We start from the raw sequence: 15,972 nt of genomic DNA on the forward strand, positions 1-15,972 counted from the left end.
GGATGCAGTTACAGCAGTGAAAGATGCACCTTATTATTACTGGTGCTTTTATACCAGTATAACTGTGGCTACACTAAGGTTGTACCTGTATAACTATTTCAGTTAAAAAACCAACCAAATATCACACCCCTAATGGAAATAATTGTATCAGCGTAAAAACTATGTAAAAACCTTAAAAGTCTATTTGATTTTGTGCATAGTGAAGCTATCAGAAGGAATAAAATTTATCACCATATCATAAATTGCATGAAAGTCGATCAGTTTCCTACAATTTGCTAAAGCTTGTCATAAATCATGGTTCTCAAACTATGGTCCATAGAAACCTTCCTGATGGTCCATAAAATGAAACAAAATTAGAGAAACAAGCAGTGGGAGATCTAGAGAGTTGGTAGAGGAGATTGAACACAAGAGGCCCTCTTCTTTCACTGGTCAATAGTCTGAAAAAATTGGAGAACTACTCTTCCAAGCACATTGCTCAACACTATTGCACAATACTAAGCAGAACTAGAAAGAATATAATACCCTGTTAAAGAAAAAAGTACTTATCTCCTTTGAAAAGCAGATGCCTAAAATATATCTGTTAGGCAGACCTGAGCATTTTGGAACAGAGAAGGTGTAGGATGTTATGGCAAAGAAGAGGACGTGGGATGTGATAGAGTTTGCAGAATCAAGGACATCAGGAAGGCTGTTTTGGGGGATAAAAAAAGAGGTCAACCCCCTTATTTTCTTTCAACTTTTGAAATTTGCTGGGTGAGTTCTGTGGGGGTGTCACCTGGAGGGTAAATTCGGAAGGTGGCAGCTGTATATAAGCTGACTTACTTGATTCTACTGAGAGAGCAGGAACACTGACTGTGCACCTAATAACCATGACAGTGAGATCTCTCTCTCTGGTTGTGTCTAATTTACTTAGAAGTGTTAGTTGGTAGTTTGCCTTTTCTTTTTTTAGGCATTTTCCTTTCTATAGTTTGCTTTAAATAGAATATTCTAATAGTTTGTTGTATACAATCCTTTCTTTTCCCCATTTGAGTTGAACACTGAATAGTCTCTATTCAGTGTTCAACTCAAATCCAATATATATAGATTTGCTTGGTTTTATTACTGCTCACTCTGAGGGTTTTTAGTGTAAGAGACCTGGGCGTAGATGGTCTGGCCTAGCAGTCACAGCTGGACTGTGGTCCGCACGTTAGGAACAGTAATTGGTGAGCAGGGGTTGGAAGAATCACTAGAGCTGGGTTCAATAAGCAAGAGTCATGGTCAAAATCAGTCTCATATAGGAGACTGGAGATCAAAGGTAGTATGAGGCTGGAATCAGGATCAGAGTCAGGCTGGGATCGGAAGCCAGAGACCAAGAGACAAGGTGAGGTCTGGAGTCGCAGCAGGCCCAAAGTCTGTGTGGTTGCCAAGACAACTTCGTGGGGCACACTCCAGGGTTAAATAGGGCACTTGGCCAATCAGAGGCTCACAGGTTCTGTTACTCTGGATTTCTTGGGCTTCCTGTGGTGCCTACTCTTTACAATACTCACTGTCTGTGGCTTGGCATGGCCACCTGGGGGCACTGTGGGACTATCAACTATCCCAGGCTCTCCAGACCAAGGTTCTAATCCCTGCCCCCTAGTTCAGGGGCACCCTTCCTCCAGGTGGGTGCTGGGCCTCGTTTATCTGTGTGGTCTAGATTAAACCTTTTTACTAGGTCAGGGGCATGGACTTGGGCAGTGGACTCCCAGGAATGCTCTTGGGGGAGGAGGGGCTATGATCCCAAAGTCAAATAGTTAGTACAGTCTGCCTCTCTGCAGTTTAGAGTTGAGGATAACATGGACTATATATTCCTCATACCCATGGACCTGGACTGACGGGGTAGCTGTTGGGACTGATTGGGAAAGAGGTCCTCTGTATAACGCTTCAGCAGGGATATGCGGAAAATGCGACTTAAGAGCTCAAGAGAGCTTCAATTTGAAGGTGATGGGTTTTATTTGCTGAATTGGAGGTCTAACTTGCAAGATGTCTTGTTTGTATGGAGGTGTTCTGCTGCAAGTCAGACCTTTTGGCCTACCATGAGAGCTGAGCCTTCCTGGAGTTGATGGTTTGTGTACCACTTTATAGTCCCATTTTGCATCTTTGAGGTGGTCGTTAAGCTCCTCCTGGATATGGTGAAATTGCTAGATCCAGGTAGCAGCTGTTGGGTTCAGGGAAGCTGCTGGCAAGGTTGCATGGAAGCAAGGGTGTAACCCATAATTAGCAAAGAAGGGACTCTGCCCCATGAAGGTGTGGTTGGCATTGTATGAGAATTTGGAGTAAGGAAGGAGGGAGAACCAATTATCTTGATGGTAGTTGAAAACACATCTTAGGCATTGCTCTAATTCTTGGTTCACCCTCTCTGTCTGCTCATCTGTCTGGGGGTGAAAGATAAAAGGAGGAGGTAAAAGTTCGAACTTCCATGAGCCAGACTGTCGGCTTTGGTCTGGAAGCCCACAAAGATGGATCATTTGAACCACCAGGAGTTGAGCCATTGTTTCAGCAGAGGGCAGGCTGTCGCAGTGAATGAAATGCACCATTTTGGTCAGTTGGTCTACAGCAGTCAAGACCACAGTGTGGCTATCAGAGTCAAGGACTTCCACTATGAAGTCCATCATGATTGAAGCCCAGAATCTAGGCAGGATCTACGAGGTGCTAGGGCACCAACAGACTTGAAACTTTATCTCTTAGTGGGCACACACAGCTCAGGAATCATAGTCCTGGACTTCAGTTCACAGATGGGCCACCAGAAGAAATAGAAAGCCATGTGGAAAGTCTTAAAGTGGCCTGCCATGAAGTGTCATGGCAGAGATGGAGCACTTCTAGCCAGGGGGCCCTGGTGGAACATATATACACTCATTGATGTAGGTGATCCCATCCTATGTGGAACACTGCATTTTGGTTCTGGCTCTCATTTGCTCAGGCTGTTCCATCACCTCCTGAGATAACAGATTGCGCCGTGAAGTGGATCAAATCAGATCAAGTAGGCCTCAGCATGTTATGGCACTAAGGAAGTTGCAAGGTTTTAGGAGAAAGGGTGGTTCTTAGTTGCTCCTTGCTTCCTTGGTGGAATTCCCCCTTTCAGGATAAGGCTTTGGCTTTCCCATTCCTGGTTCCCAGGTAATAGGTGATGACAAAATTGAATGGAGAAAAGAATAACACCCATCTGAGCTGCCTTTGGGTCAAGGCTTGAGCCTTCCATAGATATTCAAGGTTCTCATGATCAGAAAAAACTTGCACTGGGTGGGCGATGGTGCCACTCTTCGAATTCAATTGCAAGTAATTCCTTATTTAATATTTCATAATTCTGTTTGGCAGGGGTGAGTTTTCGGGAGTAGTAGGCATACTACTTGCTGTGGACTATACCTCTGAGAGAGAGTGGCCCCAGTGGCCACCTTGGAGGCATCTGCTTCCATTATGAACACCTGGGCTGGGTGCTGGTGTGCTAAAATGGAAGCAGTGGTGAAGGCAACTTTGAGTTATTTGAAAGAATTGTGAGCTTTGGGTGTTTAAACAACTTTGGCAGCCTTGCAGATGGGGTTGGTAATGGGGGCTATTTGTCCTGAGAGGCCTGGAATGAACCATCAGTAAAAATTTGCAAAGCCCAGGAAGCACTGTAACTCCTAGTGGGTCCTGGGCATGGCCCATCTGCAGCCAGCCTCCACCTTCTGGGGATTCATCTTGATGTCTTCTGGGGAAAAGATGTAACCCAAGAATTCTGTCCATAATCTTTCCAGGATGGAATGAACATCATAACAATGCTGCTCAGGATTATCTGAAAAGACAAGTATGTCATCAAGATAGCTGATTACATACTGGTCCAGGATGTCTCTAATTAAGTCATTCATGAAGTGTTGAAAGATTGCAGGAGTGTTGTTGGTCAGCTGGAATGGCATAACTCAATTTTTGAAGTGCCCAAGCGGGTTTGAAAGGCAGTCTTCCATTTGTCTCCTGCCTTGATGCGCACTAGGTTATAAGTGCCCAAGAGGTCCAGTTTGGTGAAAATTCTGGCAGATCAGAAACTCCAAGATCATGTGGCGAGGATACCTGTTTCAGACCGTCACCTGGCTTAGGGTCTGATATTCTATGCAAAGGCATAGCGTTTCATCCTTTTTCTTAATGAAAAGGACTGGAGTCCCTGCTAAGAAGATGGTGTGCCAGCTGAAGTCCTAGGCCAGGTTTTCCTGGATAAACACATGAAGGGCTCCTAACTTGGGCTTGGACATTACATAGATCCATCCATAAGGGACCTTCACCCAGGTTCAACGTCTATGGGACAGTCATAGTCCCTGTGCGGAGGTAGTGTGTCTGCGCTCTTCTTCCCAAAACGTCCACATAAATCCTCATACTTTTCAGAGAGATGGGGACTCAGGCTTGGGAGTGACTCTTTCTGGCTAGCTGCTGCCATCTGGCATTCCCAAACAGGTGCTGTCACTTCTGATCGGCTGCAGGAGTCATGGACTAGGGGGTTGGGACCACCTGCATGTAGGCAGGTGAGGCCACTTGGGGCAGCATTCAGAGGAGAAGCTGATCTTTTCTTACCAGGAGTTGCAAGGATCCATGCTGCTCCAGCCAGGTGATGCCAAGAATTAGGGGGAAACATGGAGAATGCATCACATTGAACTGCAGCACTTTTCAATAGCCCTAGATTACGGCCTCTAGAAGTATTGTTTCCTGTATCACTGGCCCCAAGGACAGGAGGGACCCCTCTATCATTTCTATGAGAACCAATGTGAGCTTTAAACGGAAGGGAATTTGTAGTGCTCAAGCAGCTTTGGCATCTATGAAGTTATCAATAGCCCTGAAATCAATCAGGACTCAGGGGAGGGGAATTGGGTTGGCCCCATCCATGGTACATAATTCTATTCCTACTTGGAAGTGTGGGGAGGACCTGCATGTCCTATATTGGATTTCTCTTGAGGGCTGGGGGTGGTTTCAGTGCATAGTGCCTTGGTGGTGGGCAGGCTATACCTGTCATATGTCCTAGGCTCACTCATTTCCTGATTGCTTGCAGGTCGAGGTCCATGACGTGCATGAGGTGAGGGCATGTCCTGGTGCTCTGCAATTAAAAAAAGCCAAACAAACAGGTTATTGTGCTGTCACCGTTCCTTTTCTTCCAGGATCTAGTGTCGGTGGACCAGATCAACCTGCAACAGTTCATGGTTGGACCCTGGGGATTTTGGTATGGGTGAAGCAGTGGCAGGGTGCCCCTCCTCTCCTCCTTTTGCTCGCTCAGCCAATTGTCAATGCAGAGAGAGAGAGAGAAGTCAATGAATGCATCCAAATGGGACAGGGTCTCAACGTGGGTTAGCTCATCATTTACTTCCTCACTAAGTCCCCACTGAAAATGATGCAGTTGGGCTGCCTCGTTCGATTCAATGTCAACTGCGAGCATATGAGGCAGCTGGCCCTTGCTGGAGCCTTCATAGTGCAGCTTCCACTGAGCGAGAGTGATGAGGATAATCAAAAATGGCTGAAAATGCTTGCAAAAAGGAATTCCAGTCTGTTAACACTGGGCTATCCTGCTCCAGCAGGGGAGAAACCCAATCCAGCACTTTTCTAGCAAGTAAACTGATAACTAGTCCCACCCTGGCCTCATCAGTGGGATGCATTTGAGGGCAGAGCAGGAAAAGAAGATGGCATTGGTCCAGAAAGCCCTTGAATTTCTGGCAGTTCCCATCAAAATGTTCATGTAGTGGTACTGCAAGGTCCTGTTTAGAGGGCAATGGCCCAACCTGAGCCTGGAGCATGGTATTCTCTTCCCGGGACTGTGCTAGCTGTTTGTGAAGTGCCTGATTTTCTGCTAAGAGCTGCTCTACTTGGGACCACAGCAGATGGTTCACAGTTTGGAGTTGCATGATCTGCTCCTGCAGATTTAGTATCCCATGGGGTCCAGTGGGTGATGGTAGACCTGCCCCTTTCATATACCTGTTAAAGGGCTCCCACAGAGGGGGTTGGAAGTAGGTCTGGGTAAAATGTAAGGGACTGGAGCTTAGACAGTCTTGCCTAGCAGTCACAGTTGGGCTGGGGTCCACATGTCAGGAACGCAGTTGGTGAGCAGCAGGTGAAGGAATCACTAGAGCCAGGTTCAATAAGCAAGAATCAGGATTAAAATCAGGCCAGGGCTGGAGATCAGAGGTAGTAAGAGACTGGAATCAGGGTCAGGATCAGGCTGGAATCAGAGTCAGGCTAGGATGGGAGGCTGGAGATCAGGAGATGAAAAGATGTCTGAAGTCACAGCAGGCCCAAAGTCTGTGTAGTTTATTAGCCCCTCAGAGTAACATCAGTTACATCGACTTAAGCGGCAGTATAGACAAGCCCTGAGTGTGCTTTTGTGTATTGAGCATTGAATTCTTTTCTCCGTACTTTTCAAGTACAAAGTGCAAGAAAAGTAGGAAGATTTCTATGATTTTAGCCTTCAATACTTCCTCTAGTGTGGTTTACCCAAATAACAAAATTATTGAACATAACTTCCCAAATGTAAAGGGTATGGGGCTACCACAGGTTAAAAATAGCTGAGTGATTAGGAATAAGATTCAAATCTTCTTACAGCCACTCCTTTTGTCAGAGGGTAGGGAATTTCCCTCACTTGTGAATCTTTTTATGTAAATTTTTTGATGACTAGCAAAGCATTGGTAGTCTTGATGCATCCATCTTTCACTAATGAAGTCCAAACACAAAAGAAAAAGAAACAAACAGCAACTACATTCATGCACACATGTAGATATCTGCATTTGTCTGTCAAAAGGTCAAAGCAGAGTCCGTACCTGATGTAGCCAATGTGGGGCGGCCACACTGGTATGTAAAACTACTGGTACATAACACATTGGTGGAAGGGTGCTCACTTCTTACCCAATGAAGATTTATTATGGGAGAGGAACTGAAAAGCAGATTTTTGGTTTTACAAACCACTTATGGTCATTGATGTAATGTGAATATTTAATATAACAGTTTCACCTGAATGTCATTTTAGTAGTGTGCATTATAGGCAAGGATGGTAGCACTGCCTATCGTTAAGACTCTGCAACACTTCCTATGATAAGACACTGTTTTCAGATGAGTATAACTTTGCCAAACTTTAACCATTTGGGCTGAAATTTGCTATGTTGGCTGTCTGCCTCCAGCTGATTTTTTTTTTAATGTTAAAGCCAAAATGATTCAACTGTTTCCAAGAACAAGGCAAGGGGAAAAATAAGTTCTGACATTTAACAACATGTAACAACCTTTTTCAAATAGCTCGTGCCCGCATGCTTTAGAGTAAGCACTGGAAATCTTGCAGAGAAGTGGCCCTTGTGCCAGGCAAGTGTCTTTTGTTGTTCCTGTGAAAATCAGCCCACATTTGGCCAAGTTAAAAGCCTTTGAAGAAATCTTAGTTTGCACATATGCAGTAGAGACATTTCAGATTTCAGCAGCTAAAATCTCTGAAGATTTCATCCTCACTGCATGCTTCAGGCCCCCACAACTCTTAATGCTGACCAGATTGCTCATGCACCCTCCACACAGAGGAACTGAGCATGCTCCAGTCTAGGGCTGTAGGGATCATGCTGGATTTTCTCTGTAACTGTTACTCTGCGCAGCTCTGGGCCATGGTGGGACCAGGGACCACCAGTGAGAGTGGGGAGCATGTCTCTCCCATGCTATCAAGAACACCCTCCTGGTGCCCAAGCAGTCTGAATGAAGAAGCTGCCTGACTTGAATGCAGGGAAGATAAGAGCTGAACTAGGGGAAGGGAAGAGAATAGATTGAGACAAGAGGTGAGAGAGAGAGAGTGGGTGGTGGAGAGAAACTGTGACTGGGGGGGAGGAGACTATGATTGCTCAGACAAAGAAACTGGGACTGGTAAACAGTAGGGGGTGGAATGGAGCAGGAGAGAGACCACTTGAGGCCAGGAAAGAGGGTAAAGACAGATAAGACTAGAAGCAGTCTGATCAGGCAACCTTAAATCTGGCATTTCCTAACTTTTGAGAGCTTGATTTTCAACCTTATTTATCTTTTAACACAGTTCTTTGTGTGTAATACGTTATTTTGCTATAGCATCAGTATTGTGGGTGCTTAGTGCCATTTTGTTGAGGGAATATAGGACGTTCAACAGTGGACTAGACCAGTGCTCTATCTAGTACAATATCCTCTCCCTGCCCGATTCTTGATGCATCAGAGGAAAGCACAAGAAAGCAACTAATGGATAATCACAGAATAACCTGACCATATGGGAAGTTTCTTCGGAACGCAAAACAGCTAGTCATTAGCCTGAAACATGAGGTTTAATATAAATCGTTAAATGTTATTCCATCTAATATAGCTGTGGATGTTCTCATTATCCATATTAATGTCTGATTTTTAAATCCCTTTTTTGAGCTCTTGGCCTCAATTATATTTAGCCACAAAGAGTTCTACTGGTTAATCATATGTTGTACAAAATAGTATTTCCTTTAATCAATTTTAAATTTTACCTTTTGGCTTCATTGTGCATCCCCATATTCTTGAATTATGAGAGAAGGTATATAGGAGTGCCAGATGTAACATCTCTATACTTTCCTTATTTTAAATACTCCTATATAATGTCCCTCTTTTCTGTTTCTCTCCAAAATAAGCAGTCCTGTTTTTTTCAAACACTCTCAGAAAGAGGTCTTTCCATAGCTCTTAATAATTATCATTTGTCTTGAAAACCCTCCTATTTCTATTTAATCATATTTTGGATGGATGACCAAAATTGGACACAGTATTCTAGACTATACCTATAAAGGATGCTCAAAATGCAATATTTTACATATTATTTCCTATCCCATTATTTATACATACCAATATTTTGCTTGCCCCTCTTCAGGATGGATTATTTAAAAATAAATTTAAAAAATTGATTTTTAAATTTAAATACAGATTTATTTATTTTTTAAATTAACCCATTTAAAAATAAATTTGAAATTGGCAACTTATGTTAAGACCTAAACCCTTATTATAATCTATTTAAATTAAATACAAAAATAATATTAAGCAATACATGTTTGCAACCAAGTTTTAAAGAAAGTCAAACCATTGAACTGATGGAAATCACTAAGTATTTGGAACCAGAATTTGTTGAAGTGCTAAACCAGATTTGACAGCAGTAGCTTGTTATGCAGGTACAGAGAGAATATTTTCTTCATTTCAGTTAATTCATGTAGTTCAATTCAATGATTAGTTGATTCAAAGTTAAGATACCAGTGGGAGTTGAAAAATCAGAAACGCTTGTTTTCCTCTTCCAGTCTGTGAATAAAAACTGGGTTTGAGAGGATGAGATCTACTAGTTTTAAAAGCTTGAAGAATACGGTGACTGGAAACAATCAGTTCAATTTACTAACTACAGATAATACTTCCTTTGTTTAATAAATCAATTTTAAATGCAAAACATTTTTAAACATATGTATCCAGCATATTTAAAGTAGTTTTGTTTAATTAAAAATATGCTATTTTTGTACTTTTTACTTTGCATTTGAGTTTCCAAACAGAGCAGACTACAAATCACAAGTAAAAATTAATCATTATGAATAAGAAATGCATCATTCATTATTTTCTAACTTAATATAAACAAACTTACATTTATTCAGATTCTTAATTTTAAATTCATGTAATTGCGTAAATAAATGTGTACAGAAATAATGTATCCTCCTGGTTAGCAAAAAGCAGCACCAACTTTTGTGTGAAGGCTATGTTTAGTTGCAGATCAATATGTTTTAATTGTTTCCAACCAATGATAATCAACCTTACTTCAGAGAAAGAACTTAAAAGTATAAATGCAATTTAAATCAAGGTTTCCTGCTTGCTGCTTTAAATCAATCCACCCTGCTTTTTGACTGCTGTTGTACACAGAAAAGGTGTTTTCACTGAGTTGTCTATAGTGGCCTAGAATTGTTTCTTGAATGGTTACAGTTAATTTTAAATCCATCACATATGAACAGTTAAAATTGTTCTTCCCAATGTGCTCAATGCCCTAGTTTTCTTAGGCCCCTCTAAAGCTCTTCAGTCTTCACTCGGTATTTTATAACTATCTTTAATTGTTGTTTCAACCTGTTTAATTGGTATTGATGTAAGGGCATTGTTTTGTCAGAGGGTTACCATCACCAGCCCAGCCTTCCCTACCTTTGCACAGGTACTCAGAGGAAGATCTATATGAGCAGGTCCTTGGGATATCCAAGAAAGAGAATACTTGGAGAAGGCTGAGTTCCTCAGCTGAATCTCACCTGGAGGAATTCTGTTTATGTTAAACTATTTTCTTTTCTTTCTAATCCTGAAGAAAAAACCTTGAGGAAGAGATCTTGCTTATGAAGAGGATATTGTTTTTAATGCTGCTGTGCCATTCCACAAGCTTACAGTCATGAACAATGTCTGAAATGCAAAAATACATATAGGTCAGTGTTTCTCAAACTGGGGTCGCCACTCTTGTAGGAAAAGCCCCTGGCGGGCCAGGCCGCTTTGTTTACCTGCCCCGTCCGCAGGTCCGGCCGATCGCGGCTCCCACTGGCTGCAGTTCGCCGCTGCAGTGCAGCCCTCATTGACCTGCAGCGGCGAACCGCGGCCAGTGGGAGCCGCAATCAGCAGGACCTGCGGACGGGGCAGGTAAACAAACCGGCCCGGCCCGCCAGGGGTTTTCCCTACATGAGCGGCGACCCCAGTTTGAGAAACACTGATATAGATGTACTTATTTCAGCACCTCTGATGTCATCATTATTCTTAGGTGCAGTGCATGTATTGCCTGCCTATCTGACTGCCTTTGTTATGGAAGTGTCCATGATATTACTGTGTGTGCAGTGCATGTAAAACATTTTAGAACATATTTCCATTTACAGACACTGAATAATCTAGGTTTGCCATTATCTCACAGCCTCATATTGCTATTTTGCTGGTATCATGAGGGTATATACAACCAGTTTTTGATTTAGACAACAGTTTGCAATTTAAACACCTATTTACACATGGGTGCACCACAGTACACCTCCTGTGGTACAAATATGGATTTTGGCTGACTACCATTTCCTGCTTACACTCCTTGAGTGGTGTAACTTACAAATACCTCATCAGACTACCGCGACATTCTGAATTTCACTCAGAGACTGCAGAATTTATTAAACAAAGTTCAGGAGTATTCTAAATTCAAATACATTATGTGAATTTCCTATTCTGACTTATTATAACTGACTTATTCATACTTGCATCCCAAGAGATGCCCATTTCAAAACAGAAGTAGACTTAGCAAAAGAGTAGTGCCTATTAATAGGGGTGAAGAGAAAGGAACATGTTCAAAAATGTAATGGATAAATTCTGTCTACCAAGTTACATCTTTAACAAGCACTGTTGTTGCCATGGCAAGGGTTTCTAATGTAGAATAAAAATCTGCTGTTAGAGATTTGTGTATAGCTATGGTAACAACCAAATTATGACACCCGTGCTTCTAATCTCTTCAAATTCTGCTTGTGTTTGATCTGGAAAGATGCTTTTAGCAATATACTCTGCACATGTGTAATAGCTATCCAAAACTGTATCCTCAGCACTGAATTCCACATAATCACTCAGTTGACAAACCTGGCAATCCAATTTCAGTGATATTAGTAGCGTATCCAGTGAGTTTTTCTTGTGCTTTCTTACATATTTATGCAAGTTGGAGCCACCTGCTTAGGAGGATGGTAGGAGGATGGCACCTTGTTTGGCAAAAAAAAATGGCTTTGACATACTGGGATACTTTGCGTGTCAATTATATCACTTGTATTTTCAAGGTGATAAAACATGATGATAAGCCAGATAAAGTCACAAATTTCCAGTATTTTAGCTCTGAAATGGAAAATCAATAGAATAGCAACCCATTACTTCATACGGCAGACAACAGTGCTCTGAACAAGTGTCAGCTACTGGAAGGCAATGTGGTAGCTGCAGATTTCTTTAAAGAGGTGCTGCAGTATGTTCTCACTCTAGTAAATGTTATAGATAGGTACACTGGATCTGCATGGGAGATGTAGTAATGTGATTATTAAACAGTTTATCAAGAACATGGGATATTGCACAACCTTGTATTTTCTCTACTGTGAAACTCTAGTCACCAATAGCAACACAAATAAGGAGCAGCAATGGCCAGCTGTGTTACCTCAACTCTCCCACTAGAACTAAAGGGACCTGACTCCAAGGGAATCTGCTCTCAGTGCCCCCAAAATGCTATGTACACAAACATCAAATGCCACTGACAGCACAAGCCTTTCTGAAGCCCTTAAATTTTCCAGAGGTCACTACCAGATTTTTTGAGCCACCAATAATATTTTGTTTTGCTTCATCCCACATCATTTTAGTCTTCGTTTTAGATGCACTTTGGCACCTGACTGGACTCCTCCACCTAACTACTGGTTCACTACTGACATCTATCTAACGGCATTTACTGCCACCATTTTTCTCTTGTGCCTCATCTTGACTCTTGTCTTTGTCCTTCTGGTATGTACTAGTACTCTTTTTCATCACTCATAACTAGGGCCCTACCAATTTCACGGCCATGAAAAACGCATCACAACCGTGAAATAAGCCCTTTCCCATGAAATCCAATGTCCTCTTGTTCCTAGGAGCACCCCAGCAAAAGGGGCTCCTAGCTCTGGCTGGGTTATGGAGGGACAGGACTTGTCCATCCCTTGCACAGCCGCTTGGGGGGATGGAGGGACTAGACCCACCTCCGGGTGCCTCCACCTGCTGCAGGACGCTCTGGGACTGGGCAGCAGAACCAGAGGCTCCTGCAGCTGGAGGAGACTTGTGGAGTTGGGTCCGATCCTCCCTGTGCTGCTGGGAGCACCCCAGCAAAGGGGGCTCCTACCTGCTAGTCCAGGCAGGGCTGCAGAAGGACAGGACTTGCTCTTTCCCTGCAGGGCTGCTCTTGGGTATCTCTCCCAGCTGCAGATAGCTCCGCGTCCCTTCCTCCCCACTCTGCCAGCTCTGAAGGCAGCACAGATGTCAGGGTGGCAATCCCATGACCCCCCTAACAACAGGTTTGTGACCTCCCCATAATCCCCTTTTGAGTTGGGAGCCCCATGGTTACAACATCATGATATTTCAGATTTAAACATCTGAAAACATGAAATTTACCAATTTTTAAATCCTATGGCTGTGAACTTGACCATAATGGACTGTGAATTTGGTAGGGCCCTACTCATGACCATCTTCTCTGCATCACTGACCTCCTGTTTATCCTTCCCTGTGTCTCCTGCTCTTTAATCCAACCAATTAGTAACCTCTCTTCTCCACACACAAAAATCATTTCCCTTATTACAGAAAATAAACTCAGTCATTTAAAAAAAAATTACCGATAAAATCAATCAGTTAAAAAGGTGCTGTAGAGTTATATTAATCTTCAAGATCTGTTCATGACATCCCTAGATTCATAGATTTCAAAGCCAGAAGGGGCCATTATAATAATTTAATCTGACCTCCTGCATAACATGACCATAGAATTTCACCCAGTAACTCCTGCATTAAGACAATAATTTCTGGTTGAGCTAGATCATCTCTTCTAGAAAGCTGCTCAATGCCCTTCTTTTAGTAACCCTTGTCCTCTCTTCCCACAATTCCTCCCTATTATTTGTTTTCTCCTAGTCATGTCTTCTCTAAAATTTGCTTTTTGGGGTACAGACCATAACCCTGATTCTCCAATATGTTTGAGTTCTACCCAAACTCACTCAGGGCTGCCCGTCCCAGCATAAATTAGAGTGGAAAGATCCTGTAGCAGATTGAGTACAGCAGAGCTCAGCTCTCCAATGCTCCTTCCCATCGTAGATACACCCTCAACCTGCCCTGATTCTTCTACATTAGGGATGGAAGGATGGCTGATGAAGAAGTCAGCTGTGTTATCTCTCCCAGCTCTATGCCAGTGGAGATTTCTCCAACAGAGTAGGAATTCTCTACTGGAAATCTCTGGCATGTTTAGAGCCACTTTGTGCTGCATAAAGTGCAAAGTGCCCTTAGCAGACCATAGACTCTGTTCCCATTATAGAGCCTACCATACTTTGGAGCATACAGTGAATAAATATTAACGAGAAAATTGCCTTGGATGGTCTTGAAGGTAAACCAACCAAACAAAAAATAGAATTACTTTACACAATTCCCTAAAAAGGGGCTCAGAATTGGGGTTCAGGTTCATGAAGTATTAAATCTTCCCTGGAGAGACTGGGGAAGGATAAGGGCAGTAGCATAAGGATAATGGATGGACAGGACTTCACACAAAAACTCCACTTACATGTCACAGTGCACTGATGCATTTATATGAAACAGACAAATGCTGGTCAAAGCATGAAGCCCTAATGTTACAGAGAGGGTAAAAGATTAACATCTTTAAGGGATGCATGCTGGCAAAAAATAAAAAAAAACTACACAACCCTGCTGGTTGCAAGATTCAATGTCACTATGGAATAGCCAAAAGTTATGGTCAATAGCTCCTTCAGTCTGCAAAGATCAGTATATGGATGGGCTAAGATTCACAGCAATCACAGGCTGGTTCCCAAGGAATCTGTGTATCTGTGTTCCCCCTACAAGTTCACAACACTGGCAACATGGCAATCTGCCCTGTAATGTGCACATATGAAACCTCAATATTGATGCAAAAATGATTTGTCATTAATAAATTAATGATACCATGCAATAACCATATGATTATGATTAAGGCAGTTTAGTGTTTGTGGTCCTGAATTAGAGTAAACTGATTTTTAAAGACACCTTTGGTCTTCTCCCCCCGTGTCATGGTCTGTTGCCTGTCACTACAGGGCAGAATAAGGTTGCTTGGGCATCCCAACTTTGAACTTCCATATTGTAATATATTTGTATTTCTTACTTTTAAACATAACTCTGAAATTTCCTAGGTTTATGATGTTTATTTCTGGAATAATTACAATGCCCCGGTAATGTATTTTACCCCATCTCATTTTCCAGCACCACAATCCCTCATTTATTGCTTTTGAAAATGTAATATTCTGAAGATCATGAACAAGCACATTATAGTGCAGTTTAAGAAGCACTGATATAAAGAAATAAAGTTGATTTTGGATATCCAGTGCATGGATTTCATCACTGCTCACATCATAGCTCACATAATTTCAGATAGATGAAATATTGCACAATATCACCCATGATAAATACACATTTCAATAACTTGCTGATGTTAAAGTTCTGACTGAGTAACTCAACTCTGCACTACAGCAAGAGGAAACATTTATTTTTTTTTTTGCAAATTTGTAAGAACATTTGCAAAATGAGTGAAAATTGTTGCAAAATATTATGCATATTGCAGAAAGTTAATACACAGTATAAATGCATTAAGAAGTTCTGTCAGCTTGTCTTGCTTGTGGGAGAGAGAAGGTTGAGTAGGAAGCAGTTATGCTCAGAGAGTGCAGTTTATTCTTTACTATGTAGTGCATCAGAGAATAGCAATGGAGGAAGAAAGGTCAGTAGCACTTAACAATCAATCTAATGATGCATACCAGTGTGGACAACTTATGCTCCTGGGGCCAAATTCTTCTGTGAACAGCTCCAGTGAAGTCCAATGAATTTGCCCCTTTACTGATAACCCATCATCACAAAACAAGTGAAAATAAAGAATAAGTCTTCCTCCAAGTAGATACCAAGATTAATCACCACCACCATGGGCAAAATAGAGATTAGAAACTAGTGGTGGTGAGGTGGGGGGTTTCACACATTCCATGTTTTAAGGAAGAGTATGGCTAAGCAGTGCCCACAAGTCTTATCTTGAAGGAAAGCCTTGTCTTCTACAAATTCCAGGATAGCTCCAATCAAGGACGTGTTCTGGTTAGGGTAGATTTTCCCCAGTTTTTCTGCAGACCTAAGGACTGAAACAGACTGTATATTTGCTTCAAAGATTCCTCCCAAGACTCGATATGTCTGAGTCTGAAACAGTCAGTTGTCCAGATATGGGTGCATGTGGATTCCATGACATGTGAGAGATGCTGC

The 15,972-nt window shown here is 42.2% G+C and overlaps 1 protein-coding gene across 1 annotated transcript in view; it reads right to left on the reverse strand.

The window, feature by feature from the left end:
* Positions 1–15,972, reverse strand: part of ANKS1B (ankyrin repeat and sterile alpha motif domain containing 1B) — a 757,754-nt gene that overhangs the window by 338,282 nt on the left and 403,500 nt on the right. The gene's annotated exons all lie outside the window — the stretch shown is intronic.

Source organism: Trachemys scripta, chromosome 1 (genome assembly GCF_013100865.1).
Source record: "Trachemys scripta elegans isolate TJP31775 chromosome 1, CAS_Tse_1.0, whole genome shotgun sequence".
NCBI lineage: Eukaryota > Metazoa > Chordata > Testudines > Emydidae > Trachemys > Trachemys scripta.